This window comes from Dermochelys coriacea, chromosome 6 (genome assembly GCF_009764565.3).
Source record: "Dermochelys coriacea isolate rDerCor1 chromosome 6, rDerCor1.pri.v4, whole genome shotgun sequence".
Lineage (NCBI taxonomy): Eukaryota > Metazoa > Chordata > Testudines > Dermochelyidae > Dermochelys > Dermochelys coriacea.
Window position 1 is genome coordinate 128,106,371 of NC_050073.1, and position 27,575 is coordinate 128,133,945.

A 27,575-nucleotide genomic window follows, 5' to 3' on the forward strand; every position below is an offset into this window, starting at 1 on the left:
ACCAGGAAAGAGCCCGCTTGGAAACACCTTTCCCCCCAAAATTCTCCCCAAACCCTATACCCCCTTTCCTGGGGAAGGCTTGATAAAATTCCTCACCAATTTGCAGAGGTGAACACAGACCCAAACCCTTGGATCTTAAGAATAAGGAAAAAGCAATCAGGATCTTAAAAAGAAGAATTTTAATTAAAGAAAAAGTAAAAGAATCCCCTCTGTGAAATCAGGATGGTAAATACCTTACAAGGTAATCAGATTCAAAACATAGAGAATCCCTCTAGGCAAAACCTTAAGTTACACAAAGACACAAAAACAGGAATATACATCCCATTCAGCACAATTCATTTTATCAGCCATTTAAACATAACAGAATCTAACACATATCTAGCTAGATTCTAAGACTCCATTCCTGCTCTGTTCCCGGCAAAAGCATCCCACAGACAGACCCAGACCCTTTGTTTTTCCCTCCCTCCAGCTTTGAAAGTATCTTGTCTCATCATTGGTCATTGTGGTCAGGTGCCAGCGAGATTATCCTAGCTTCTTATCCCTTTACAGGTGAAAGGGGTTTTCCTCTGGCCAGGAGGGATTTTAAAGGTGTTTACCCTTCCCTTTATATTTATGACACCTTTGCTGATATAAAGCAGTCAGGTTGTGAGCAAGAGGCAGGCCCTGCTCACAGAATCTGGCAAGAACAGGGCTGGTATTGCAAAAACACACACATTCCTGGGAAGTGCTAGGCACAGGACACTCTCACAGATACGTTCCAGAAAGGTGGTAGCAGAACACCCCGATACCTGGTATGATATCAACACCCCCCACAAAGGGTAACAGAAACACAATGACCGATCTTAAAGATAAGATCAGGATGACAGTGTGATGGTGTAGTGGGGTGGCTACCCTGCTCCTAAAATAGAAGGGGTTAAAAGCAGCCCTGGAGAGGGCTGTGGCTGGGGATGGCTGACTGGGGAAGCAGCTGCAGCTGGGCACACCCCAGTCAGGCCCCAGCTGGCCTGTATAAAAAGGTTGGGAGCCAAAGGCTCAAGGAGTCTCTCTCTAGGCTGAGAGAGAGCAGGGCCACCCAGCCAGCCAAGGCGGCGCGGCGCGGCGCGGCGCGGCGCGGCGCGGCGCGGGGGAAGGAGCAGGCTGAGTGGGGGCGCCCCAGGCTGGTCCAAGGCAAGACCCATAGAAGTACTGGGTGGCAGAGGACGGCAACAGGTCTGAACCCCCTTGCCTATGGTGAGTGGTCTTTACACTGCAGTCTGCCCCAGGGAGCAGGGGCTTATTGGGGATAGTGGGTTGGAGTTTCCCTAGGAAGGGGAGATTCAGAGGTAGAGTGTGGGGGTTCTGCCAGGGGGCAGAACCCAGAGAAAGGGGCATGGGGGCCAGAGCTGTGGCGGATCACCAGCCTGCAGAGGGCACTCTGTGCTGGAAAGAGCTAATTCCCCAATGACCAGCAGGAGGCGTCGCAGCGGTGAGTCTGCTCCTCTACAGATGGATAGAGATGTTGTGACTGAACCAACATGTACAAGGTGGTGGGTGGTAGTTAGCCATGTCAGACAGTGGCACTAGCCATGTCAGAGGGGTAATACATAACTTGTTTGTATCGGTGTATAAAGAGGTATCTCAGAGGGAGTGTCTCTGGCTGGCCTAGTGGATAGTGGAAGGTCCCACCACTAACTGAGCTAGTCCATTGCAATGGGCATACATGTGTTAGTGTACCTGTAACCATTGAGCCAGGGCATTTGGACAGTGCTTCATTGACAATACAAATGACCAAGCGCCTTTGCTATGAACTGAGTCTGTGGCGATTGGGAGGTTCGCTTGAGGTCTTCTGTGCCAGCTGTCTGTGCAGAGCTGGAACAGCACACAGAGAGAACACACACATGCATGCAGCCCAACATCTAATGACCCCTGCCACACCAGCCTGTCCACCTCACCAACAGACTCCTTGAGACTCGGCCAGTCTAAGCCTGGCCTTGCAGGTAACAATCACTGAACTTTTGCCAGGTCCAGTTTATGGTTCAGCAATGATGGCAGGAGATCCACTCCAACCAGCAGGAATGGATGCAGAGGCGGTTGGGTCACACCACACCTGAGAACCCAGGTGGTCAGTTGACTTCCAGTCTGGCAAAGCTTAGACTGGAAGATGACCCCAAGGCCTTCCTCCAGGCCTTTGCATGGGTGGCAAAGGCAGCAGACTGGAAAGAATTGACTTGGGCAGCCCTCATAGCACCATTCCTGATGGGGGAGGCACACGGTGGCAAGTGACAAGCGGGCAAGTTCCTACCCAGTGGTGACGGCAGGCATTTTGGATTGGCTGTGGCTGATACTAGAGGCGTACAGACACAAGTTCCAGATGGCATCGTTCCCACAAGGGGCACGGCCATGGGTAGTGGTGCAGACGTTATGAGACCTGGCAATGCACTGGCTTTGTCCAGAGACCAGCTCGGTGGAGAAGCTCCTGGATCAGATGGTCCTGGAACAATTTCTAAAGGCCATGCCTGTAGGGACACAGAGCTGGGTAAGGTGTTTCAAGCTGGTCTCCATGGGGGGAAATGGTTGAACAAGCTGATATCCATAACCAGCATGTCTCCAGTTTTAATACCTTACGAGATGCTCTTTATCCAAATATTATGGCAAGTGTGTTGGGAGTGTCCTTTGCCAGCTGGCAGAAAAGGTTCTTGGGACCACACTGTAAGTACTGATACTACAGCCAAGCACTTATTTCCCACCTCAACCCTGGAGTTTTGTGGGATTTTTCTCTTCTGTTTAAAAATCACCGAGTGCTTCTTTCATGGGGAGTTAAAATTTCACTAGGTGGTAGAAACCTGGCAAACTTGATATGTGCAGATAAAGGAAACTTCAATTATAGTGAAGTAGAGAGTTCCATAGTGAGCTTAAAATGATCCTTGCCAGTTCTAAAGGGCTTGCAAACAGGAATTGGACTTTAGTTGCTCATTTAATCTCTGATCCCACTGTAATGTGGGAAGACTGACATAGCTCACACCCCAGAGCAAAATGAAGGCGGGCTGATCAGACAGTATGTCCTTAAGCCTAAAGTCACTGGAGAGGAAAGTGGTCGCACGCTTATATCGGCATAATAAAATCCATAGGTTAGGGCCTGATCCAGAGCCCACAGAAGTCAAGGGAAAGGCTCTTGTGAGCTCAGCAGGTTTTGGATCAGGCCCAAAATGCACAATGCTCATGAAAATGTGGCTTCCTTGTTTATTCAACTGATCTGTCAGATTCTGTGCTGTGAAAGGTAGTACACGCTGTTGTCTAAGGGTGCCCAAAAAGCCTTTTCCTCTAGTTTGTTTGCGGAATAGGGGGAACCGAGTGAGTAACAACTGCCTCTGGGTTTCACCAAGCAGCAATTGTCCTTTCTCCATGCGGCTGGCCTCTCAGGCTGCCGTCGTCGGCAGTGGCACAATGATACTGTGCTTGGTTTATTTTCAATATTACTTGGTTCAATTCCCATCTTTTTTTTTTTCCTCCCCCTCTTCAAATGTGGCGTCAATTAAAACTCTCTCTCCTCTACTTGCAAAGAGACTCCTCTGATGACCTCTGCGCCTGCAGAAGGAGCTGCTGCAGTTAACAGCTAAGAAGACTTGCTAAGCGGAGTCTGTTTTCACCCTGAAAGGGTGGGGAAGTGGTCGGGACTCACTGATATGTGAAAAGAGTGGTAGGCTAAAGTCCATATTTCATCAGATCTTTGCCACAGCATCCTGACAGCCTGAATCATGATGACAACGCAGAGAGGCTGAGCTAAGGGTTCCCTGCCACTTTGTTCCCTGGCAGAGACAATCATCTCATTGACTTGAGCCCTTTAATAACCTCTTCCTTCAATTCAAGTGAAGTTCTTCAGGTGGCAGGACACAACACCCATGTATGGCAGCAGCCCACTAAATCGTTGGCCAACAGCAAGTATCTAATTTCCAGGGCTGACCAAAGGGTGACAATTGTGCTAAAAATCTAACATCTCCATGCAATCTGACCTCTGCCAGGGAAACAGTCTTGTTCAACCACTAGTCTGCTTCTCCCTAAGCACCTTCCTCCTTTCCCCATGTCTGTGCATGGGGCAGGCCCCACCTCAACTTATTTGAAATCCCTCTTGCAAAACCTGCTTCTGCAGCAATGTCAGACAGCAGGATCAGTGGACATTGATTACTCTGGTACATAAGAACAGCCATACTGGGTCAGACCAAAGGTCAATCTAGTCCAGTCTCCTGTCTTCCAACGGTGGCCAGTGCCAGGTGCCCCAGGGGGAATGACCAGAACAGAATCATCAAGTGATCCATCTCCTGTCACTCATTCCCAGCATCTGGCAAACAGAGGCTAGGGACACCATCCCTGTCCATCCTGGCTAATAGGTCCATCAATGGCTATCCTCCATGAATTTATCTAGTTAGTCTTGGCCTTCACAACATCCTCTGGCAAAGAGTTCCACAGGTTGACTAATGATATCCATTAGCTAGGCACACATGCAGACAGCTGCAGTGGCACAGGAGCTAGCAAACAGAGCTGTAAACATGGGAGTTTGAAAGGGGAGTTTGTATTGTGGTGCTTGTTTGGGGTTTGCTTTTGCTGGGGGGGGGGGTGGTCTTTTTGGTGTGGCTTGTGTTTCCCAGATTAACAGGATTTAGGTGGGAAGGTGATGACAGATACAGAGGCAGCTGTGGGAGTGACTCCTGTAGTGGAAGACACATTGAGGATGGCTGGATGTGGAAGCTGTGGTATGTACATGATCCTGGAGGGGGGAACCCGGTAAGTTTTTTCTGCATGAAATGCCGTCTGATAGAGGAAAAGATCTGAGGTTTGGAGATGCAGGTGGAAAGTCTGGTTGAGTTTAGGAAGGGGTTTGAGCAGATGATGGAGCAAAGACATGAGGTATCTGAAGGGAAAAGCTCAGACTCACAGATGGAAGCAGGGCTGGGGAATTTTGAGGGGAGACTGGGTGAGGAAAGTGGTCAGTGGAAGCATGTGACTAAAAGGACCAGGCAGAGGAAAAGACGGGCTAGTGAAGGAGAAATAGAGCTTAGGAACAGGTTTGCAGAGTTGGAAAATGAAAGGGCTCAGCAGGTAGTTGCTGAAGGTGGAAGGGTAAGGAAGAAGAGAAGAGAGGCTAGTCCTATAGGAAAAGTGGAAGAGTCAAGGGAGACTACACCAAATATGAGCCCCAGGAGGATACAGGATGGGTTGAAGAAGATTATAAGGGAGAATAGGAATGGAAAGAACTTGCAGCCAGAGGGAACAGGGGAGAGACTGGAGAATAGCACAGTCACCAGGAAAAAGCAGGTCTATGTGATAGGGAACTCTTTATTGAGAAGAATAGACAGGCCTGTAACTAGAGATGATCCAGAGAATAGAAGGATGTGCTGTCTTCCGGGTGCTAAGATACGGGATGTAGATCTGGTTGAAAAGGATCCTAAAGGGAGCGGGAAAGAATCCCCTAATTATCCTTCATGTAGGAACAAATGATACGGCTAGATTCTCGCTGGAAAGTATTAAGGGAGACTATGCTAGGCTGGGGAAGACGCTTAAGGAAATTGAGGCTCAGGTGATCTTTAGCGGGATCCTTCCTGTTCCTAGAGAAGGGCAACAAAGGTGTGACAAGATTATGACTGTCAACAGATGGCTTAGGCAGTGGTGCTATAAGGAGGGCTTTGGGATGTATGGCCACTGGGAGGCATTCACGGACAGAGGACAGTTTTCTCGGGATGGACTTCATCTGAGTAAGGAAGGAAATAGACTTCTAGGATCAAGGCTGGCACAACCGATAAAGAGAGCTTTAAACTAGGAATTGTGGGGGAGATGGTTGGGAGATGTCCAGGTAATCTCCACGCCAGATTTTAGCATTGAGGGAAGAAGACTAAGTAAGAATGTATATAAGGAGCGAGGGCAGTGTGAATACTAGTCTAATAGGTTATACTGGCTGTAGAATGACTGTGCCTAATAGGGTACAAAATGTGAGCAAGGCCAAACAGCAAAAATTAAGATTTATATTGTTTATACACCAATGCGAGGAGTCTAGGTAACAAAATGGAGGAACTAGAGCTACTGGTGCAGGAAGTGAAACCAGATATTATAGGGATAACAGAAACATGGTGGAATAGTAGTCATGACTGGACTACAGGTATTGAAGGGTATGTGCTCTTTAGGAAAGACAGAAACAAAGGTAAAGGTGGTGGAGTAGCATTGTATATCAATGAGGTAGAATATAAAGAAATAAAAAGCAATGCAATGGATAAGACAGTCTGTCTGGGCAAAAATTACATTGGGGAAGATAACTAGTAAAGCCTCTCCTATGATAATGCTTGGGGTGTGCTATAGACCTCCGGGATCTAATCTGGATATGGATAGAGCCCTTTTTAATGTTTTTAATCAAGTAAATACTAATGGAAACTGCGTGATCATGGGAGACTTTAACTTCCCAGATATTGACTGGAGGACCAGTGCTAGTAATAATAATAGGGCTCAGATTTTCCTAGATGCGATAGCTGATGGATTCCTTCATCAAGTAGTTGCTGAACCGACTAGAGGGGATGCCATTTTAGATTTAATTTTGGTGAGTAGCAAGGACCTCATAGAAGAAATGGTTGTAGGGGACAATCTTGGGTCAAGTGATCATGAGCTAATTCAGTTCAAACTAAATGGAAGGATTAACAAAAATAAATCTGCAACTAGGGTTTTTGATTTCAAAAGGGCTGACTTTCAAAAATTAAGGAAATTAGTTAGGGAAGTGGATTGGACTGAAGAATTTATGGATCTAAAGGTAGAGGAGGCCTGGGATTACTTTAAAACAAAGTTGCAGAAGCTATCAGAAGCCTGTATCCCAAGAAAGGGGGAAAAATTGATAGGAAGGAGTTGTAGACCAAGCTGGATGAGCAAGCATCTTAGAGAGGTGATTAAGAAGAAGCAGAAAGCATACAGGCAGTGGAAGATGGGAGGGATCAGCAAGGAAAGCTACCTAATTGAGGTCAGAAGATGTAGGGATAAAGTGAGACAGGCTAAAAGTCGAGTAGAGTTGGACCTTGCAAAGGGAATTAAAACCAATAGTAAAAGGTTCTATAGCCATATAAATAAGAAGAAAACTAAGAAGGAAGAAGTGGGGCCGCTTAACACTGAGGATGGAGTGGAGGTTAAAAATAATCTAGGCATGGCCCAATATCTAAACAAATACTTTGCCTCAGTCTTTAATAAGGCTAAAGAGGATCTTAGGGATAATGGTAGCATGACAAATGGGAATGAGGATATGGAGGAAGATATTACCATATCTGAGGTAGAAGCGAAACTGAAACAGCTTAATGGGACTAAATCGGGGGACCCAGATAATCTTTATCCAAGAATATTAAAGGAATTGGCACCTGAAACTGCAAGCCCATTATCAAGAATTTTTAATGAATCTGTAAACTCAGGAGTAGTACCGAATGATTGGAGAATTGCTAACATAGTTCCTATTTTTAAGAAAGGAAAAAAAAGTGATCCGGGTAACTACAGGCCAGTTAGTTTGACATTTGTAGTATGCAAGGTCCTGGAAAAAATTTTGAAGGAGAAATTAGTTAAGGACATTGAAGTCAATGGTAAATGGGACAAAATACAACATGGTTTTACAAAAGGTAGATCGTGCCAAACCATCCTAATCTCCTTTTTTGAAAAAGTAACAGATCTTTTAGATAAAGGAAATGCAGTGGATCTAATTTACCTAGATTTCAGTAAGGCATTTGATACCGTGCCACATGGGGAATTATTAGTTAAATTGGAGAAGATGGGGATCAATATGAACATCAAAAGGTGGATAAGGAATTGGTTAAAGGGGAGACTGCAACGGGTCCTACTGAAAGGCGAACTGTCAGGTTGGAGGAGGTTACCAGTGGAGTTCCTCAGGGATCGGTTTTGGGACCAATCTTATTTAATCTTTTTATAACTGACTTTGGCACAAAAAGTGGGAGTGTGCTAATAAAGTTTGCAGATGATACAAAGCTGGGAGGTATTGCCAATTCGGAGAAGGATCAGGATATTATACAGGAGGATCTGGATGACCTTGTAAACGGAGTAATAGTAATAGGATGAAATTTAATAGTGAGAAGTGTAAGGTTATGCATTTAGGGAATAATAAGAATTTTAGTTATAAGTTGGGGATGCATCAATTAGAAGTAACGGAAGAGGAGAAGGAGGCTCATCTTAAGTGATCACTCTCCTTACAGTGTGTATGATAAAACCCATTGTTTCATGTTCTGTGTGTGTGTATATATAAATCTCTCCACTGTATTTTCCACTGAATGCATTCAATGAAGTGAGCTGTAGCTCACGAAAGCTTATGCTCAAATAAATTTTAGTCTCTAAGGTGCCACAAGTATTCCTTTTCTTTTTGATACATGTACCTGGTAAAACTCAGCGATGTCATCTTTCTTTTTGTATTGCCTAAGTTCAAAATCAAATGCAAATCACTCACCTTATTTCAATATTTTCCTGTTAGTTTCTAAGAATAACAAGTACAATAAATAGTAAAGTAGCAGCAACGTCACTCTCTAGCCATCATAATTCCCCAAACAAGTATTAATTGTTATGAGCATAGGATACTTTCAATATCCTTTAATTACACCTAATTACCATCCTTACTCATCCAATGGTCTCTACTTAGATCCTATGATATAATAATCTTAAGAATCCAGTGTATACTGTAGAGTGCTTCTTTGTTTTTTCCCATCTAATCACATCCAGCATTGTCAACTAGTGTAGCTTGAAATAAGTTGACCTTGCTGAAAGACTTTGGAGCACTGTGATTTGAGTGACTGACTCTTTTGTTTTCATCATGCACTGCATTTGCTTTGCTTCATTAGGCTGGCACTGCAGAGAGAGGTTAATAAAAGGTAAGAGTTAGATCACTCACTACCTAATAGTGCAGAAAAACAAAAATCAATCGCTAGCCATTCAAATAATTCCTAACTACAAATGTTCCACTGCTCTGGGGCAGAGTGTGCTGTGTTGCTAATTGCCCGCAACTTAGATGCATGTTTACTAACCTATGAACAAAACTGGGCCTATTATAGTATTTATTTCCTTAAATGGAGGATTTGGTTTTGGAAATCCTCACCCATTGTAATAACCATAAAATTGTTTAAGACTAGCTCTCGTTCTCAAAACCCATATCTGGGCACTTTGAGAGCTGAGGTGCTAGTCTCAAAGAAGGAACTGATTCTCAGTCTTGCACCAGTTACTTCATGTTAATATTGCCTCAGTTACATATCGGAATCTGTCTAATTTGGTTTGTATTTATAGTATCCAAATACAAACCATTTTATGCTTTCGCCCTCCCCTGATGGGACTATATTCTCTGCTCCACCCTTGGTGAGATGCTAGTTCTGTGGTTTGGGCTATCTACTGGAATAAGATAGCTCAGTGGCCATATCACTGCTGCCTCTGGGTGGAACAAGTTTTGCAAAACATTTGCCTCTTACGCTGTGTGGTGTATGGGGGGGAAAAAACTGTATTAAAATTGTAGAGCTAACACTTTAAATGTACAGGGGTTGTTACAGGTTAGGGCAGTCTACAGCATTGGCAGCCCATCTGCAGGCCACATGCGGCCCATCAGGTTAATCTGATTGCTGGCCACAAGACATTTTGCTGATGTTGACCATCTGCAGGCATGGCCCCCTGCAACTCCCAGTGGCTGCGGTTCACCATTCCCGGCCAATGGGAGCTGCGGGAAGCGGCAACCAGCACGTCCCTGCAGCCCGCACTGCTTTGTGTCTCTGCTTTTGGGGTTTGGGTGTGTTGTGAATACTAATAAATAAGTGATATGGTACAACCTCCCAGCAAGAGTACTGCATCTTTTTTTTTAATTTAACTCCTCTGTTTGTATGCTGTGAGGAAAAAACACAAAGGAGGGGAAATGTGCTTCTCCTGAGTTTCTGGGGTAGGGAGCCAGAGTTAGGCACCCCTCTCACTTCACCAACACCTTGCTCCAAGTGTGGTGAGCTTTGTTGTGGATAAACTGCTGCATTCCGAGAGTGGTCTGTGGGTCGGCATGCCCAGACATCTCTGTATATGAGAACCAAGGCCTAGAAATGAATGGACAGATTGTGTACAGAGCACATTATTGAGATTGCAGCAGTGCTGAAATATGCTCAGCACTCTGCACCCACGAGGAAACCCACAGACAGAAATGTCAAATGAAGAACAAGGGCTATCTGTTCTGCAAAGAATGGCCACAGCTTCCACTGCCAGCCCCAGGTATAAGGCACTGCAGTGCTCAGCCTCCACCTACAACACACCAATCACTGTCTAGGTTGTCATCTGTCAATCTGTCTGGGTTGTGGCACAAGGTTGTCATTTTCTGAAACCCGAGAATCCCAGCATAGTGGTAGTTCCTATAGCATTGCACAGTTCCCCATGTGATCTAAAATAGACTTGGAACAGGTGAGGGGAAGGATTAAGCCCACTGGGATGCTGCATGTGATGGATCCTGCTGAGAAAGGGCTGCTAGCCTGCCTCTGCAACTGTCTGAGAGGAAGGACAACCGATGGAAAAGATTTCAGTATTGCCCACCAACCACAACGCTGCAGACTCTCTGCTTCTGTGGCTGGATACCACACTCTAAAATGTAACGCTGTAATTAGTCAACCAAGTATTTACAGCTAGCAAGTCCTGCATCTTATATTTCACACGCACTCTTTTTTTTAAAGAGTAGAAGCGTAAACATTCCTGGATCCCACTTGTGCTGGATGTGTGATGTAATATGATAAGAAAGGTAGAAGACCAAGTCTATTAAAAATTGTGCATGAGGATGCACAAAATTTAATTTAGACTTTATAATCTCATTTCACAAATCTAGTTCAGTTGTAGCACGTAGAGAGTATAATTTAGCCAACATTTTTGGGAGGATTTGTATTAGTCTCTTGCATAAATTCACCTACTAACATGGAAATCTGAACTTTCTATGGTAAATGAATGTCTGCTTCTGTTTATTCTTTCTCTCCAATTATGTGCAGACACTCCTTGAAGTAACACTTATGCCATTTGCTACACTTGGTGTTCTATTTCATATTGCCGTAGATGTTATCAGCCTGGTATCTGAGAACACTAAACAATCTTTAGGTGTCCTAGATGCTTACACTTTAAAAGGTTTAAGACCATAATACCAGCAGTGTTTGACCTGAGGGCATCCTCCACCTATCTACAGTGAAAATAAAGATTACCTGCAAGTATAACCATCAGCTATCTCTTTATTTTTATGATAATATGTTCATATTGATATAACATGATATAAAAGTTTACTCCTTTTCTCAAATATGGAGCTGTCAAGATTCCTTCCCCACTCTGAACTCTGGGGTACAGATTGGGGACCCATGTGAAAGACCCCCTAAGCTTATTTCTACCAGCTTAGGTTAAAACTTCCCCAAGGCACAAAGTCTTTGCCATTGGATTAGATAAAACGCTGCCACCACCAAGTGTTTTAGACAAGAACAGGGAAAGGACCACTTGGAGTTCCAATTTCCCCAAAATATCCCCCCAAGCTCTTATACCCCCTTTCGGGGGGGGGGGGTTGAGAATAAACAAGATGAGCACAAACCCCTTAGATTTTTAAGACCCAAAAAACCCAATCAGATTCTTAAAAATCAGAACTTTATTAGAACAACAACAACAAAAAGATAAGAACAACTCTGTAAGATCAAAATGGAAGATAATCTTGCAAGCAGTCGGATTAAAAACATAGAGAATCCCTCTAGGCAAAACCTTAAATTACAAAAAAACACAAAAACAGGAATACACACTTCCTCCAGCACAGCGAATTTACAAGCCAAAACAAAGAAAACTGAACACATTTTCTAGCTAGATTACTTGCTAACTTTACAGGAGTTGAAGGGCTTGCATCCTTGATCTGTTCCTGGCAAAGGTATACAGACTGACAAAAGCCTCCCCCCCGCCACATCCCCTCCAGATTTGAAAGTATCTTGTCCCCTCATTGGTCATTTTGGGTCAGGTGCCAGTGGGGTTACCTTAGCTTCTTAACCCTTTACAGGTGAAAGGATGTTGCCTCTGGCCAGGAGGGATTTTATAGCACTGTATACAGAAAGGTGGTTACCCTTCCCTTTATTTTTATGACAGCAGCACAACCACTTTTCTTTAGAGGAATATATGGCTATATTTGTTGTTGCTGTAGTGCTTCTATCAGTTAGGTATTCATTTAAATAGTTAGGGTGTGAATGTGTGTATAAGAGAAAAACTGGCTGTGTTGTGATTTTCCATTATAAAAACAAAAGTGACAAGGATGTTAGTGAAGGATTTATTTGCTGTTCAGAAATCTGTTTTAAAAACCCATAAAGTCAGGCACACACTTAATAGGCAATTTTAAGGCAACTGGGTAACTGAAGTGTGAAAGGCTGAAATGCTCAAAAGGTCAGATGCCTCATGAGATCTGAGATTTTTTTTTTTCCTATTCAGTAAAAGTCTTCAGGACAGGTGTAATTGAGACATATATTACTATACATTGGCTTGATGAATCAAAAGCACAAGGGTTGGAAATATTCATTTTGCTGCCAGGTTCATTTGCAAATGACTCAAATTACCAAAAATAGCTATTAACTACTTTGAAAGATTTACACTGCAGCCCTGATAGTCCAATGAAACTAAATCATAGGCCAAAAGGAAGCTCACTGAGCTAGAACTACTTGATTAGATTATGGCTTTTATACTTTGATAATAGGACTGTGATGGATGTAAATAAACATGGCTTTAGAATCTGGCTCATTGCAAATTTTATTCAACACATTTAGCCTCTTTTCTTTGTCATGAGTTATTCAGATTATTTTTTACAACTGTATGTGTAATTATTGCTCAAACCTGAGTCAACCCTTGGGTTAGTGGACTGTATTTACCTGGTATATTTGCTCTTCATTACTGGTTTACCACCCTCTGGGCATTTTAGTCACATGGTGTAATTTCTACTCCTAGAACTGGATGAATCTGATGGCCATAAAGAAGGAAAATTCATGATGTATTCAGTAGTCCTTGGAGTCCTTCAGGATGTAGTAGGAAGCAGTTTTGTGAAGTTAGGCTGGACAGATTAGGACATTTTCAGGACACTTTTTTGGCCACTTCATTTCTGAGCCTATGGAGTCAGTCTTTGGCCAAGGTGCCATTGCTAGCAAATTTTGCCCATTGTAAGGCTGGGTTCAGATTGAAAACAAAATACTTCATTATGTCCCTGCACCGTCACTGTGTGTGACTTGTGCATTAGCAGTCTCTGCTGTGAAGGCTGTATGCAGATCCTTGTTCAGCTGATTTAACTTCCTATAGGGTTGTCAACCTTCCATGATTGTCCTGGAGTCTCCAGGAATTAAAGATTAACCCTGAATTAAAGACTGTCATGTGATGAGACCTCCAGGAATACATCCGACCACAATTGGCAACCATAGTGAAGAGTGAGGTAACATACAGTTGTCCACCTTTATTTAACTGTCTCATAGGTATTTCTATAGCTCCTATTACCCTAATATCTGCACCCCGCACAATCTTCACATTTATCCTCACTAAATCCTGGTGTGGCAGAGCAGTGCGATCTTCCCTCCTTTTACAGGAGAGGAACCAAGGCAGAGAGAGATGAAGGGCATGTCTACATGGCTAGTGAGTGTGCAGCACGCTAATTGGCCATGTGAATGCCTCTACTATGCGCTGGCAGCTCCAGAGTGCGTTTGCTGAAGTCCTGTTAAGGAATGTATAGTGTGCGGTAGCATCATGCACAGAGCCAATGAGTGCTCAGCAAGCTGGTGGCTGTATATTCATACCCTACCTGCCAAGGGGAGAAGCCCTACATTGTAATCTTTCCTATGGTTTATAACAGCAATATTAGACGCTCAAGTCTGGGCTGGCAATCCAATTGATTGCCATCCCCTCAACATCACCTGAAGCAGAAAGACCAGCAGGATATGGTCATTTGGGACACTGATTGATGAAGTATTCCATCGCTTGGTGTCCATTTCTGCAGCCGCAAATGGGATTGTCTCATTCAGGCCCCATTTATGAAGAAGGCAGGTGTATCTGCTGTGTGATGTGCAGATGTGAATCAAAGTGGACCATTCCTTCCATGGGAGTGAAAAGCCAGTGAGTTCTTCAATTGTGTCTTTGAGGGTTTTGTTCTGGATATTGGCATCCTTCCACAATGCTCACCAGGATCATGGGGGGTGGGACTCTGAATCCTCAAGCTCTTGCATTGCAAGCTAAAAAGGTATCCTGGATTTGAGTTGGAATCTCAGTACATTATTTAGGTCTTTATATGTTGGAAGATCCTTGTTCCCTCCACCATGATGGACCTCCTGACAAATTCTCATATTATGGCGAATTTGTGTGGGTGAATATATGCCACTATTGCAAGCCATGCTTGTGACACTGACTGTTGTGCCTGGAAAAATCTGTGATGACATAAAGCTGAGAACTGATGAGTGAAGTAGGGGAGTTGTGTCCAAATGGGTGAGCAGGCAAAGGCCAGTGAAAGAGGTCCATAGACTCTTTGCATCGACTCCCCAGGTCATTCCTGCCAGTTGCCTTTGTTTGTTGTGAATATTTTTGGGGGTATTGGTGGCTTGTGAGGCTTTTGGTGAACATCAAACCAAGATATGTCTTACCTGCTGGCCACAGAAATCCATGTGCAGTTCTGCCTTTGAGCCTTTTGATTGTTAAGATGAAATGCTGACACAACAGTTTTAATGGGGTTTGGTTTTAGCTGCCAATGTAAGACATTGTTCCATGATTAAGGTCCTTAGTTAGAATTTGTTCTATGGGCGGTAAATTCTGTGCCTGTGTGGTCAAAGCAAGGTCATCAGCAAAAGCATGTTTCTGTGATATGTGTAAAGGTCCGAGGAATAGATATTAAACAGGACTGATGCTAGGGCCTCTGTGGTAGGCCATTGTTGAGAGTTCAGTGCCTGCTGACCAAAGGAAACATGAAACCTACTATTGGTCAGATGTTCTTGGAAGAATTTTATCACTGCATAACATGGGATAATTTTACTGGCTTTCAGGAGGAGGCTGTTCCTCCAAACGATATCATATGCAGCAGATATGTGTAAGAGAGCTGCCCCAATCTTGTAGGATTCCAGCGAAAACAGCTCAGTGTTTTATCAAGGCTAATACTTGGTGCAGCTGCAGCCTGGTTGGGAATTGGCTTGTACATTCGGTGACGTTGTTTCTGGTAATGTTCTCTTGGTGGTTTTCTACAACATGCAGAGGAGTGATAGAGGCCAGTACAGTGAGGATTACTGGGAAGTCCATAACCAGAGCCTCGCGCCAGATCCTCTGGCTCCATTCTTCTGGACTCCTACTGGAGAACTGTGCGGCCAACCACTTTCATCCCTTGACTCTGATGGTTTGAAGAAATCCTGTAAAGACCCCGTCAAGTCCTGCAGCTTCCCCAGCTTCAGCTTTTGTGAGGGAGGGGCCCAAACTTTCTTCCTCAGCTGTGAAGGACAACGGCAGCCCTTAGTGGGGAATGACAGTCTGTAGTGAAGCAATGACTCACGGGTGCAGTGTCTCCTGCTGGTCATCTGGGAATTAGCTCTTTTTCCAGTGTACGGCGAGCCCTCTGCAGGCCAGTGTCTCGCCTGCCACTGGCCCCATGTCCCTCCCGGACCCTGGTGCCCTTTACCCTGGGGTTCTGCCCCAGCAGTACCCCCTCGCTCTGGGACTCCCCTCCCAGGGGAACCCCCAACCCTCTAACCCCACCTTGCCTCAGTGGCCACTGCCAGTCATCATCTAGCCCCTGCTCACTGGGGCCAACTGCAGTCCGTAATGGCCACTCATCATTGGTAAGGGGGTAGGACTATGCCTTTGCCTATCCCCAGGCTGCCCCTCTGCAGCCCCAACATCTTTTGTAGGCCTTCAACAGGCCTACAGTGACTACCCCGCTACACAGTCTTTAGTGACTTGCCTCAGGTCACACAGGAAATTTGTGGCAACGCAAGCACTGAACCAAGGTTGGCACTGTCTTCTACGTGTTTGCAAATTGATTGCTTAATTATTTGCTCCATTTTCTTTCTGGGTACTGAAGTTAAGCTGACTGGTCTGTAATTCCCCAGGTTGTCCTTATTTCTCTTTTTATAGATGGGCACTATATTTTCCTTTTTCCAATCCTCTGGAACCTCTCCCATCTTCCATGACTTTTCAAAGATAATCGCGAATGGCTCTGATATCTCCTCAGTCAACTCCTTGAGTATTCTAGGATGCATTTCATCAGGCCCTGGTGACTTGAATACATCTAACTTGTCTCAGTAATTTTCAACTTATTTCCCTATTTTAGCCTCTGATCCCACCATGTTTCTACTGGCATTCACTCTGTTAGACGTCCAATCACTACTAACAATTTGGGGAAAACAAACAGTCATTTAACACTTCTGCCATTTCCACATTTTCTGTTATTGTCCTCCCCCCACCCCCAATTAAGTAATGGGCCTACCCTGTCCTGGCCTTCCTCTTGCTTCTAATGGATCTGGAGAATGTTTTCTGTTACCCTTTATATCTCTAGCTAGTTTAATTTCCTTTTGTGACTTGGCATTTCTAATTTTGTCCCTACATACTTGTGTTATTTGTTTATATCCATCCTTTGTCACTGGGCCTTGTAAAATATCCTTGGCTATCTATTTAGATTTACAAGAAGGTAAAGGGGTGATTTGATAACAGATTAAGTATCTACATAGGGAACAAATTTTAATAAGGGGCTCTTCAGTCTAGCATGGAAATGTAGAACAAGATCCAGTGGCTCGAAGTTGAAGCTAGACAAATTCAGACTGGAAAAAGACATTTTAAAAAATCAAAACAATGAGGGTAATGAACTGTCATGATCAAAATACCAAGGAGTTTGGTGGATTCTCTATCTGCTCTAGTTCAAACAGGAATTAATTCAGGGAAATCTCTGGCCTGTGTTATCCAGGAGGTCAGACTTGATTAGAATGGTCCCTTCTGGCCTTATAATCTATATCGTGTTTGTCACCCACTACCCTATGTGGATATCCCTGCCTAATGAAGGTTCCAAAGCAGATTCCTAAGGCATCTCATTTGTTTGTAGCATTCATGTTTCTATGGTTTTTGGAAAACTTTTGCGATGGGTTATTTCCCAGGTTTAGGTGAACAAACAATATATGTGGACAATGACTTAGGACGGCACTACCAAACCACAGCAGAGTTGCACTTCAATCAAGGAAGTGCAGTTCAAGGAGTAAGTAGTGATTGCGTGGGGTGGGAAGGGCAAGTACTTTTCATGAACATTTTTGTAAACTGCCATTTATTAGCGATTTCTTTGAAATGTGTCTGACCAATGAAAGCCCAAAAACTACTTTTCTTCCCTCCCCACCTCCACCTTACCCCACCTGCCCTTTTGATGACTCCAATTGACTCTGGAAGGGTTGGGGGGAAGGGGGGAAAACAAAGTGGCAACACAAAACTGGGGGGGGGGAAGCATTTGGAAATTAAAAGCAAACAAAACAAGAATTTGCTTTGTCACAAACTAAAGAATTCTACAAAAAGCTTTCACCAGAAATAATTTCAAATGAAAAATGTGAACCAGCTTTAGTAAGAACGGTTCAAACTGGAAGCTTTCAGCACATCTTGCCCATAGCCTGACAGACAATTCTGGTAGTGAATAACAGCAAGTGGTAAAAAAAAGCCTCCTCCAATTTTTGTCAGCCAAGAATGCCTCGTAACTCCAAGCCTGGAGAGAGTGCACCATGTAGGGATTGAGGGATCAGTAGAGTTCAGCTTTTAACTTACCTGCCCCCATGCTGTCTAATGAACAAAAGCATCCACTGAGCTCTCTGGAGAGATTCCCAGGTCTCTCCTCTGACATTCTCTCCAAGCTATTAGTTAGTTTAGAATCCATCAGTCTGAGACTTGCCTGAGTTATTCTAACCTGCGGGCACAGCATTTCTCAACATTTCCTTTCATCCGTTTCTGTGTTGCCCAATCACCTACCTTTGTTAGATCCCACTAGAGAAGACTTGGAAGGATTCCAGTCTTGGGTGATCTAAGTAGTTTTATCATCTGCAAATTTACCACATCACTGTTCATTCCCATCACCATATCATTAATTGGTTTGTTAAACAATAACAGTCCTAATGTGGACTGTCAGGGGCCCCCGTTAGCCTTTTCCTGCACTGCAAATTGGCCATTGATTCCTATTTGTGTGTTCTGGGATTTTGTTGAAGGCTCTTTTTTTAAAGAGCCCAAATAAATTATGACAGCTGGCTGTCCAAGTGCAAACTGAATTGACATTTATGCGCAGTAGAACAATGCGCTATGCTTCTAAAATTGTCAGCTCTAAAGTTGTGCTAAAGTGATGCTGGAACCATCCTGTAGCTTCAAGTAGCCTAACAGGTCTTTTCGACAGATTCCTTTCTCCTTCCACTAGTCCCTCAGTAAAGGCAGTTTAACTTAATAAAAGTGTTTAACCCAGACGCACATAAGTACTCTCCAGACCCCTGTCCAGAGCCTTGACACAACACACTTATGGGGATCCTACTCTACCCTTTCAGCTAGGACTCTGGTATGTTCACCCAGGCTGTCATTGTGAGAATTTGACAGTGACTGCAGTCAACTATTCAATTTAAAACAAATACAAAACAGACTTCTAAGATAAATGGACTTTAAAATTAGAAAGATAGAATCATAGAAGATTAGGGTTGGAAAAGACCTCAGGAGGTCATCTAGTCCAACCCCCTGCTCAAAGCAGGACTAACACCAACTAAATCATCCCAGCCAGGGCTTTGTCAAGCTGGGCCTTAAAAACTTCTAAGGATGGAGATTCCACCACCTCCCTAGGGAACCCATTCCAGTGCTTCACCATCTTCCTAGTGAAATAGTGTTTCCTAATATCCAACCTAGACCTTCCCCACTGCAACTTGAGACCATTCCTATCCCTTTGAATCCATTGCGGCTACTCAGACACCAGCCATGTCTCTCCCAGGTTGGCAGATGTGAAGCTGAAGTTGCCCTTGTTGTCCCGTGGTGTGGAGTGGGAGGCTAGGGATGCAGCCCCAGATACCCCGTAGAATGGTGGGGGTACTGGCAGCTTCTGCAGTCGAGTTCTCCGTGGCCTGCAAAGGGGGGTGAGCCTGTGACTGTTAGGGCCTGTAGATCAACAAGAGCTTTCAGCATTTCTGTTGGCTGCCTTGGAAGCCCCATCATGTCCTGGTATCTCTTCTCCTCCTCCTCCTCCTTTCCCTGCTGGGACTCCTGGTCTTTTCTCCTGTCCGCTCTTTCCTTTTCCAGGCCGTCTGCCATATACATGCTCCGGGCTCGCTCTCCATGGCCCGATGCAGCAGTGCCTTGCATCTACCTCACAGAAGATATCCTCCCTAGTCCACTTCTGAAATAAATTGCCTAAGGAGTTGTAAGGAGTGTTAGTAACGACAGCATAGGATTCAGGCCTCTATATTCACCTGAGATAGAATTTTGGATCTTGTTTGCCCATTTGATTTTTGATACACATATATCCTTACTAATATGTGTGAACAGACACTGTGAGTTGCTTCTGCCCATCCAGATAGTGCATAGAGTATAATGGGAACAGGTAAGAACAGTTAAGTGTTGCTGTGTATAGTGGGAGTATAATACACAAGCGCACACTTGAAGACTGCCCTTCAACTCCTTTCTCAAGGCAAGGTCAAGAACCCAGTCAGGAGGGGCAAGGGGGTTGGGGGTGGGGAAGGTATAATCAACACTACGGCCAAAGAAATGCCTGTCCCTGACCAAAATACAACCTCTCTTCTTACTAGGATGACCAGACAGCAAGTGTGGAAAATCGGGCCATGGGGTGGGGGGTAATATACGCCTATATAAGACAAAGCCCCAAATATCGGGACTGTCCCTATAAAATCGGGACATCTGGTCACCCTACTTCTTACTCCTCCAATGGGATACAAAAGAGGTGGGCCCAAGGGCGTGTACTACAGGTATATTTATGCCTGTTAAGGAGGGATGGGGACTAGACACTGGGAAACAAGGCTCTGCAGTGTCAGAGCTATGGATATGCTATCTTGAAACTAACCCCAATAAACATCGGATTGCCTGCACTTCGGACTTCCGGTCTTCTGCCTTCTGTCTGCACAAGAAGAACCAGGGGAGGAGGTGAAGGGAAATCCCCCTAATGGGAGGTTGTGGAATCTCTGTCACTGGAAGTTTTTAAGAGCAGGTTAGACAAACTCTCTGGGATGGTCTAGATAATACTTAGTCCTGCCGTGAGTGCAGGGGACTGGACTAGACCTTTTGAGGGCCATTCCAGTCCCATGATTCTTTCTCCTCCTCTCAGAGGCAGGTGTGCTGGGATGTACCCCTCAAGGCCTCAACAGCAGCAGCTACAGGTAAAACAGGCGGATGTACTGTATTTACGGTCACAACAGAAAGGGGAAGACATGCGTCAGAGCTCTCTTCCCTTATCCCCAGGAGGGTTTTAAATGAGGCATGCTGCATGACATTTCGCCTTGGTGTCCCGCAGCACAGCACTGCTCCCCAGTCCCAGCTGGGGTGCGTATGGGCTGCCGGGGGAAAGGAGGTGGGCATCATTCTATTGCATGAAACAATAAGATGTTGGCCCCTATTTCCATGGGTATGAGTGGGGGACACTGGCACTGATATCTCAGTCCTGAGAGTCACAAAGGCATGGAGAGCACAGCTGCTACTGGCAGCCCAAAGCCACTCAGGCCCCTTTGCTGCTACTGCAATGGTGCCTGCCGAAGTCACTGCCATGTGACGTGGGAAAGTGCCCTATCCTGGAAGCAGAGAAGGCAGCCAGCCCTAGAAACCTTTGGGAGAGGATGGGAGAGCACCTTCCTGAAAGGTTCATCAGGATCTCCTGGTAGCATACAAGGGACATCCCTATCATAGAATCATAGCATATCAGGGTTGGAAGGGACCCCAGAAGGTCATCTAGTCCAACCCCCTGCTCAAAGCAGGACCAAGTCCCAGTTAAATCATCCTAGCCAGGGCTTTGTCAAGCCTGACCTTAAAAACCTCTAAGGAAGGAGATTCTACCACCTCCCTAGGTAACGCATTCCAGTGTTTCACCACCCTCTTAGTGAAAAAGTTTTTCCTAATATCCAATCTAAACCTCCCCCATTGCAACTTGAGACCATTACTCCTCGTTCTGTCATCTGCTACCATTGAGAACAGTCTAGAGCCATCCTCTTTGAAACCCCCTTTCAGGTAGTTGAAAGCAGCTATCAAATCCCCCCTCATTCTTCTCTTCTGCAGACTAAACAATCCCAGCTCCCTCAGCCTCTCCTCATAAGTCATGTGCTCTAGACCCCTAATCATTTTTGTTGCCCTTCGCTGTACTCTTTCCAATTTATCCACATCCTTCTTGTAGTGTGGGGCCCAAAACTGGACACAGTACTCCAGATGAGGCCTCACCAGTGTCGAATAGAGGGGAACGATCACGTCCCTCGATCTGCTCGCTATGCCCCTACTTATACATCCCAAAATGCCATTGGCCTTCTTGGCAACAAGGGCACACTGCTGACTCATATCCAGCTTCTCGTCCACTGTCACCCCTAGGTCCTTTTCCGCAGAACTGCTGCCGAGCCATTCGGTCCCTAGTCTGTAGCGGTGCATTGGATTCTTCCATCCTAAGTGCAGGACCCTGCACTTATCCTTATTGAACCTCATTAGATTTCCCTTGGCCCAATCTTCCAATTTGTCTAGGTCCTTCTGTATCCTATCCCTCCCCTCCAGCGTATCTACCACTCCTCCCAGTTTAGTATCATCCGCAAATTTGCTGAGAGTGCAATCCACACCATCCTCCAGATCATTTATGAAGATATTGAACAAAACAGGCCCCAGGACCGACCCCTGGGGCACTCCACTTGACACCGGCTGCCAACTAGACATGGAGCCATTGATCACTACCCGTTGAGCCCGACAATCTAGCCAGCTTTCTACCCACCTTATAGTGCATTCATCCAGCCCATACTTCCTTAACTTGCTGACAAGAATGCTGTGGGAGACCGTGTCAAAAGCTTTGCTAAAGTCAAGAAACAATACATCCACTGCTTTCCCTTCATCCACAGAACCAGTAATCTCATCATAAAAGGCGATTAGATTAGTCAGGCATGACCTTCCCTTGGTGAATCCATGCTGACTGTTCCTGATCACTTTCCTCTCCTCTAAGTGCTTCAGGATTGATTCTTTGAGGACCTGCTCCATGATTTTTCCAGGGACTGAGGTGAGGCTGACCGGCCTGTAGTTCCCAGGATCCTCCTCCTTCCCTTTTTTAAAGATGGGCACTACATTAGCCTTTTTCCAGTCATCCGGGACTTCCCCCGTTCGCCACGAGTTTTCAAAGATAATGGCCAAGGGCTCTGCAATCACAGCCGCCAATTCCCTCAGCACTCTCGGATGCAATTCGTCCGGCCCCATGGACTTGTGCACGTCCAGCTTTTCTAAATAGTCCCTAACCACCTCTATCTCTACAGAGGGCTGGCCATCTCTTCCCCATTTTGTGATGCCCAGCACAGCAGTCTGGGAGCTGACCTTGTTAGTGAAAACAGAGGCAAAAAAAGCATTGAGTACATTAGCTTTTTCCACATCCTCTGTCACTAGCTTGCCTCCCTCATTCAGTAAGGGGCCCACACTTTCCTTGGCTTTCTTCTTGTTGCCAACATACCTGAAGAAACTCTTCTTGTTACTCTTGACATCTCTTGCTAGCTGCAGCTCCAGGTGCGATTTGGCCCTCCTGATATCTTTCCTACATGCCCGAGCAATATTTTTATACTCTTCCCTGGTCATATGTCCAACCTTCCACTTCTTGTAAGCTTCTTTTTTATGTTTAAGATCCGCTAAGATTTCACCATTAAGCCAAGCTGGTCGCCTGCCATATTTACTATTCTTTCGACTCATCGGGATGGTTTGTCCCTGTAACCTCAACAGGGATTCCTTGAAATACAGCCAGCTCTCCTGGACTCCCTTCCCTTTCATGTTAGTCCCCCAGGGGATCCTGGCCATCTGTTCCCTGAGGGAGTCAAAGTCTGCTTTCCTGAAGTCCAGGGTCCGTATCCTGCTGCTTACCTTTCTTCCCTGCGTCAGGATCCTGAACTCAACCAACTCATGGTCACTGCCTCCCAGATTCCCATCCACTTTTGCTTCCCCCACTAATTCTACCCGGTTTGTGAGCAGCAGGTCAAGAAAAGCGCTCCCCCTAGTTGGCTCCCCTAGCACTTGCACCAGGAAATTGTCCCCTACGCTTTCCAAAAACTTCCTGGATTGTCTATGCACCGCTGTATTGCTCTCCCAGCAGATATCAGGAAAATTAAAGTCACCCATGAGAATCAGGGCATGCGATCTAGTAGCTTCCGTGAGTTGCCGGAAGAAAGCCTCATCCACCTCATCCCCCTGGTCCGGTGGTCTATAGCAGACTCCCACCATGACATCACTCTTGTTGCACACACTTCTAAACTTAATCCAGAGACACTCAGGTTTTTCCACAGTTTCGTACCGGAGCTCTGAGCAGTCATACTGCTCCCTTACATACAGTGCTACTCCCCCACCTTTTCTGCCCTGCCTGTCCTTCCTGAACAGTTTATAACCATCCATGACTGTACTCCAGTCATGTGAGTTATCCCACCAAGTCTCTGTTATTCCAATCACGTCATAATTCCTTGACATCACCAGGACCTCCAGTTCTCCCTGCTTGTTTCCAAGGCTTTGTGCATTTGTATATAAGCACTTGAGATAACCTGTTGATCGCCCCTCATTCCCAGTATGAGGCAGGAGCCCTCCCCTCACAGACCTTCCTGCCTGTGCTTCCTCCCGGTATCCCGCTTTCCCACTTACCTCAGGGCTTTGGTCTCCTTCCCCCGGTGAACCTAGTTTAAAGCCCTCCTCACTAGGTTAGCCAGCCTGCTGGCAAAGATGTTCTTCCCTCTCTTCGTAAGATGGAGCCCGTCTCTGCCCAGCACTCCTCCTTCATGGAACACCATCCCATGGTCAAAGAATCCAAAGCCTTCTCTCCGACACCACCTGCGTAGCCATTCGTTGACCTCCACGATTCGACGGTCCCTACCCAGGCCTTTTCCTTCCACGGGGAGGATGGACGAGAACACCACTTGCGCCTCCAACTCCTTTATCCTTCTTCCCAGAGCCACGTAGTCCGCAGTGATCCGCTCAAGGTCATTCTTGGCAGTATCATTGGTGCCCACGTGGAGAAGCAGGAAGGGGTAGCGATCCGAGGGCTTGATGAGTCTCGGCAGTCTCTCCGTCACATCACGAATCTTAGCCCCTGGCAAGCAGCAGACTTCTCGGTTTTCCCGGTCAGGGCGGCAGATAGATGACTCAGTCCCCCGGAGGAGAGAGTCCCCGACCACCACCACCCGCCTTCTCCTCTTGGGAGTGGTGGTCGTGGAACCCCCAACCTCAGGACATCGCATCTCATGCCTCCCAACCAGCGGAGTCTCCTTCCGCTTTCTCCCCCCAGACATATCATCTGGTCCACTCTCCGCATTGGTACCTGTGGAGAGAACATGAAAGCGGTTAGTTACCTGTGTCTGTGTTACTGGAACCTGGACATTCCGCTTACCTCTTCTGGAGGTCACATGTTGCCAAGCTTCTTCACTGGCCTCTTGGCTCCTCTGTGCAACCTGCTCTATATCTTTAGAGCTTTGTGCCCCTAGAAGGCTATCCTGAGTTTGGTCCAGAAAATCCTCAGTCTCTCGTATACAACGCAGGGTCGTTACCTGTTGCTCCAGACCTTCAATCTTCTCTTCCAATATGGAGACCAGCTTGCACTTTGTACAGACAAAGTCGCTTCTGTCCTGTGGAAGAAAGACAAACATGGCACATCCAGTGCAGGTCACAACAGCTGAACCCCCCCCTTCCATATCACCTACCTACTATGAGCTTCCTCAGAGACGTTGGCAAGATGTAAGCCTCACTGGGCTCACTCCAGGCGAACTCCCAGGCAAACTCCTGCTGTGAGCTGCTCTGCTGTCCCCGCTGCTCCGCTGGTTCGCGAGGCTCTGGCTATTTTTAAACAGCCAGGCTTCCCTGACGCAAACACACAGACACCCTAATGCCCGCCCCCTGCAGGCTAGCAGCCAATCAGACACTCACTCAGGCTCTCTCCCTGCCCTCCCAGCAAACACCTTTTCTGCCCTATGTACGCACCACCTGCCCTTCACCCCCTCTAGGAGAACAAAAAGCAGATACCAACTCTTCCTTTGTTTGCTGTACTGCTGCTCCTTTTGACACGAATAAAACAATACAAGGTGGATACCTGTGTTCTGCTAACGTGGGGATGGCCCAGGCGCCATCTTTACATTTAAAGTGTTACAAAAAATTAATGCACACACTTACCTCTGGTTCTTCCCTTTCATTGGGCTCAGCTGGTGGGGCTGGCTAGTCTGTGGTGGAGTCTTGAAAAGATCCTAGCTCATGGCACAGCTGGACACTCTGCCACATGTGCTTCCCTCCAGCTCATTGTTCATGGTCGGGGTCTGTGTGCCAAGCCCCTCTGAGGCATCCTTGGGGGCCTGTTTAGTGCTGGTGAGGTCTCCACTCAGTATGGCATTCAGTTTGTTGTAAAGCCAGCAAGTCTGCAGCTTGGCAGCACATCGATTGCTGGCCTCCCTGCCGTTGAAGTACGGCTTCCACAGTTCCTTTGCGTTCACATGGCACCACTGCTGATCCCCATGGTACCCCTTCTCCTGCAGCCCCCGGGCAAGCTTTTGTTGATGTCCGTGCTCCTGTGATTGGTCTGTAGCTGGGCCTGCATAGCCTCTGCTCCCCACAGGACCAAGAGATCCGACACCTCCTGTCTACGTCAGGCAGGGGTGTGTCTAGTGCACGGAGCTGCATGGCTGGCTGGGCAGTTGCTCGCAACACGGGAGAGCCACTGGGTGTGCTCTCCAATCAGGACAATGCATTTCAAAAAGACGCACAATATTTAAAGGGGGGGGTGTCCAGTCTCAGTGACCCCTGGGCAGTGGCATTCACAACTGTGACCAGAACAGTCATTGTCGGGCATTGTGGCACAGCTGTTGGGGGAGTGTTAAGGTTGACATAGGTCACACAGCATCTACACTCACCCTGTGTCAACCTCATTAGGTCAACTGTGCCTCCACACCATCTGTGGAGATGGTGTCACTGCGTTGCTGGACACACATTGGAGTGTAGGTACTGCACAAATAAGTCAACACAAAGCTATACACATTGACCTCACTTTGTAGGGTAGACTAGGCCTAAGGAACTATATAGTGCTCCTGCTCTTTCTCTCTCTTTTCCCCCTCTTGCCCCCCTCTCGAAAGTGACTGGGAACTGTTCACACCTGTGTATCTGGGTTTTACATCCCGTAGCACTGAGGTTTAGCTCTGGGTGATGCTTTCTGAAAAGACACCACGCTGGTCTGTGCTTCAGCCAAGGGGGAAGTGGAGGTTCAGGAGGAAGAGTGTAAGCGGGCTTTAGAAATATTGCCTCAGAATCCCCCTACCCCTCCCAAAGCTCCTGGCAAGGCCTCTGTGCGAACTCCAGCCAGCCCTTCACCCGTGGCAGTGACAGGCTGCATCTCACCTGTTCTAGGGATGGGATGGGCCTGGAACTGACTGTCATGCAACAGCCCATGGCTATTTGGTGTAAAAGACTGCTCCACCAGTGGTTGTTCCTGTTACCTCATCTATCCACCGATTCCAGATCCGGATCTTGCCTTAGGGCTGTAGCTGATTTGAATTGCCCCCTACAGAGAAGCAGAGAAATCATATAGATTTCTACAAGCTTCGAAGGAGCACCTTAGCCAGGGTCAATGGGTAGATTTCCACTGGTTCTAACGGAGCTATGCTGATTGACACCAGCTGAGGAGCTGACCCTTTGGTTTTACACCGAGGGCAGAGCTTTCACTTGTGTGGGCTCAGGTGCATCCCAATTCTGTGGCAGCATCAGAGCTCTAGTTTGCCTCTGTGTACTGAGTGAGATGCATCAGGAAATATTATTATGCAAAATAGCTTTTGTTTTGGGGTCTTTTTTTTGCCTTGAGCGTGTTTACAGTTCCCATCATTGTTAATGAGACTAATGCCTCTGTAGTGGGGGCGAATGATAAATGCCACATTGAGAATTAGAAGATTAATATGACTGACTTTTATATTGCACGGTATTTGTGGCTAATTTAGAGGTGATCAGATTGTAGGTACAACATGCTGCATATTGATTTTTTTTTTATATGACACATAGGTTGTTTTCTACTCCTAGTGTCAAGTAAACAAAATCTGTACTACAAATTAAAGCTGCATAAATGCCACATCTAATAAATAGCTGGATTCTACCCTGCAGTTTAATTATGGATGGTAATTTAATTTGAGTTGCTAAAGGCTATAATCATGAATATTTTAGTGGCAGTTCACTACCGCACGAAGTCTGGAAACTGCATCCCATGGTCCAGTGCCTACCTTTATTCTGTAAACACTGCTTCCCTTTGTGATTGGAAGCCACAGCTGATAAACAATGTTGCAATAATACAGTACCACACACTTTCAGCTTCTCTACATTACAAATGAGCCATCCTAGTCGTTTAGTATTACAATGTTATCAGAATGGATCTCATGATGTGATTATAA

The 27,575-nt window shown here is 45.9% G+C and overlaps 1 long non-coding RNA gene across 1 annotated transcript in view; it reads left to right on the top strand.

Annotated features, from left to right (window-relative positions):
* The first annotated feature begins 1,059 nt into the window (after positions 1 to 1,059).
* Positions 1,060 to 27,575, top strand: part of LOC119857761 — a 36,623-nt gene continuing 10,107 nt past the window's right edge. The window contains exon 1 of the long non-coding RNA XR_005293690.2: positions 1,060 to 1,230. This is a non-coding gene — a long non-coding RNA (uncharacterized LOC119857761). The remainder of the gene's footprint in view (positions 1,231 to 27,575) is intronic.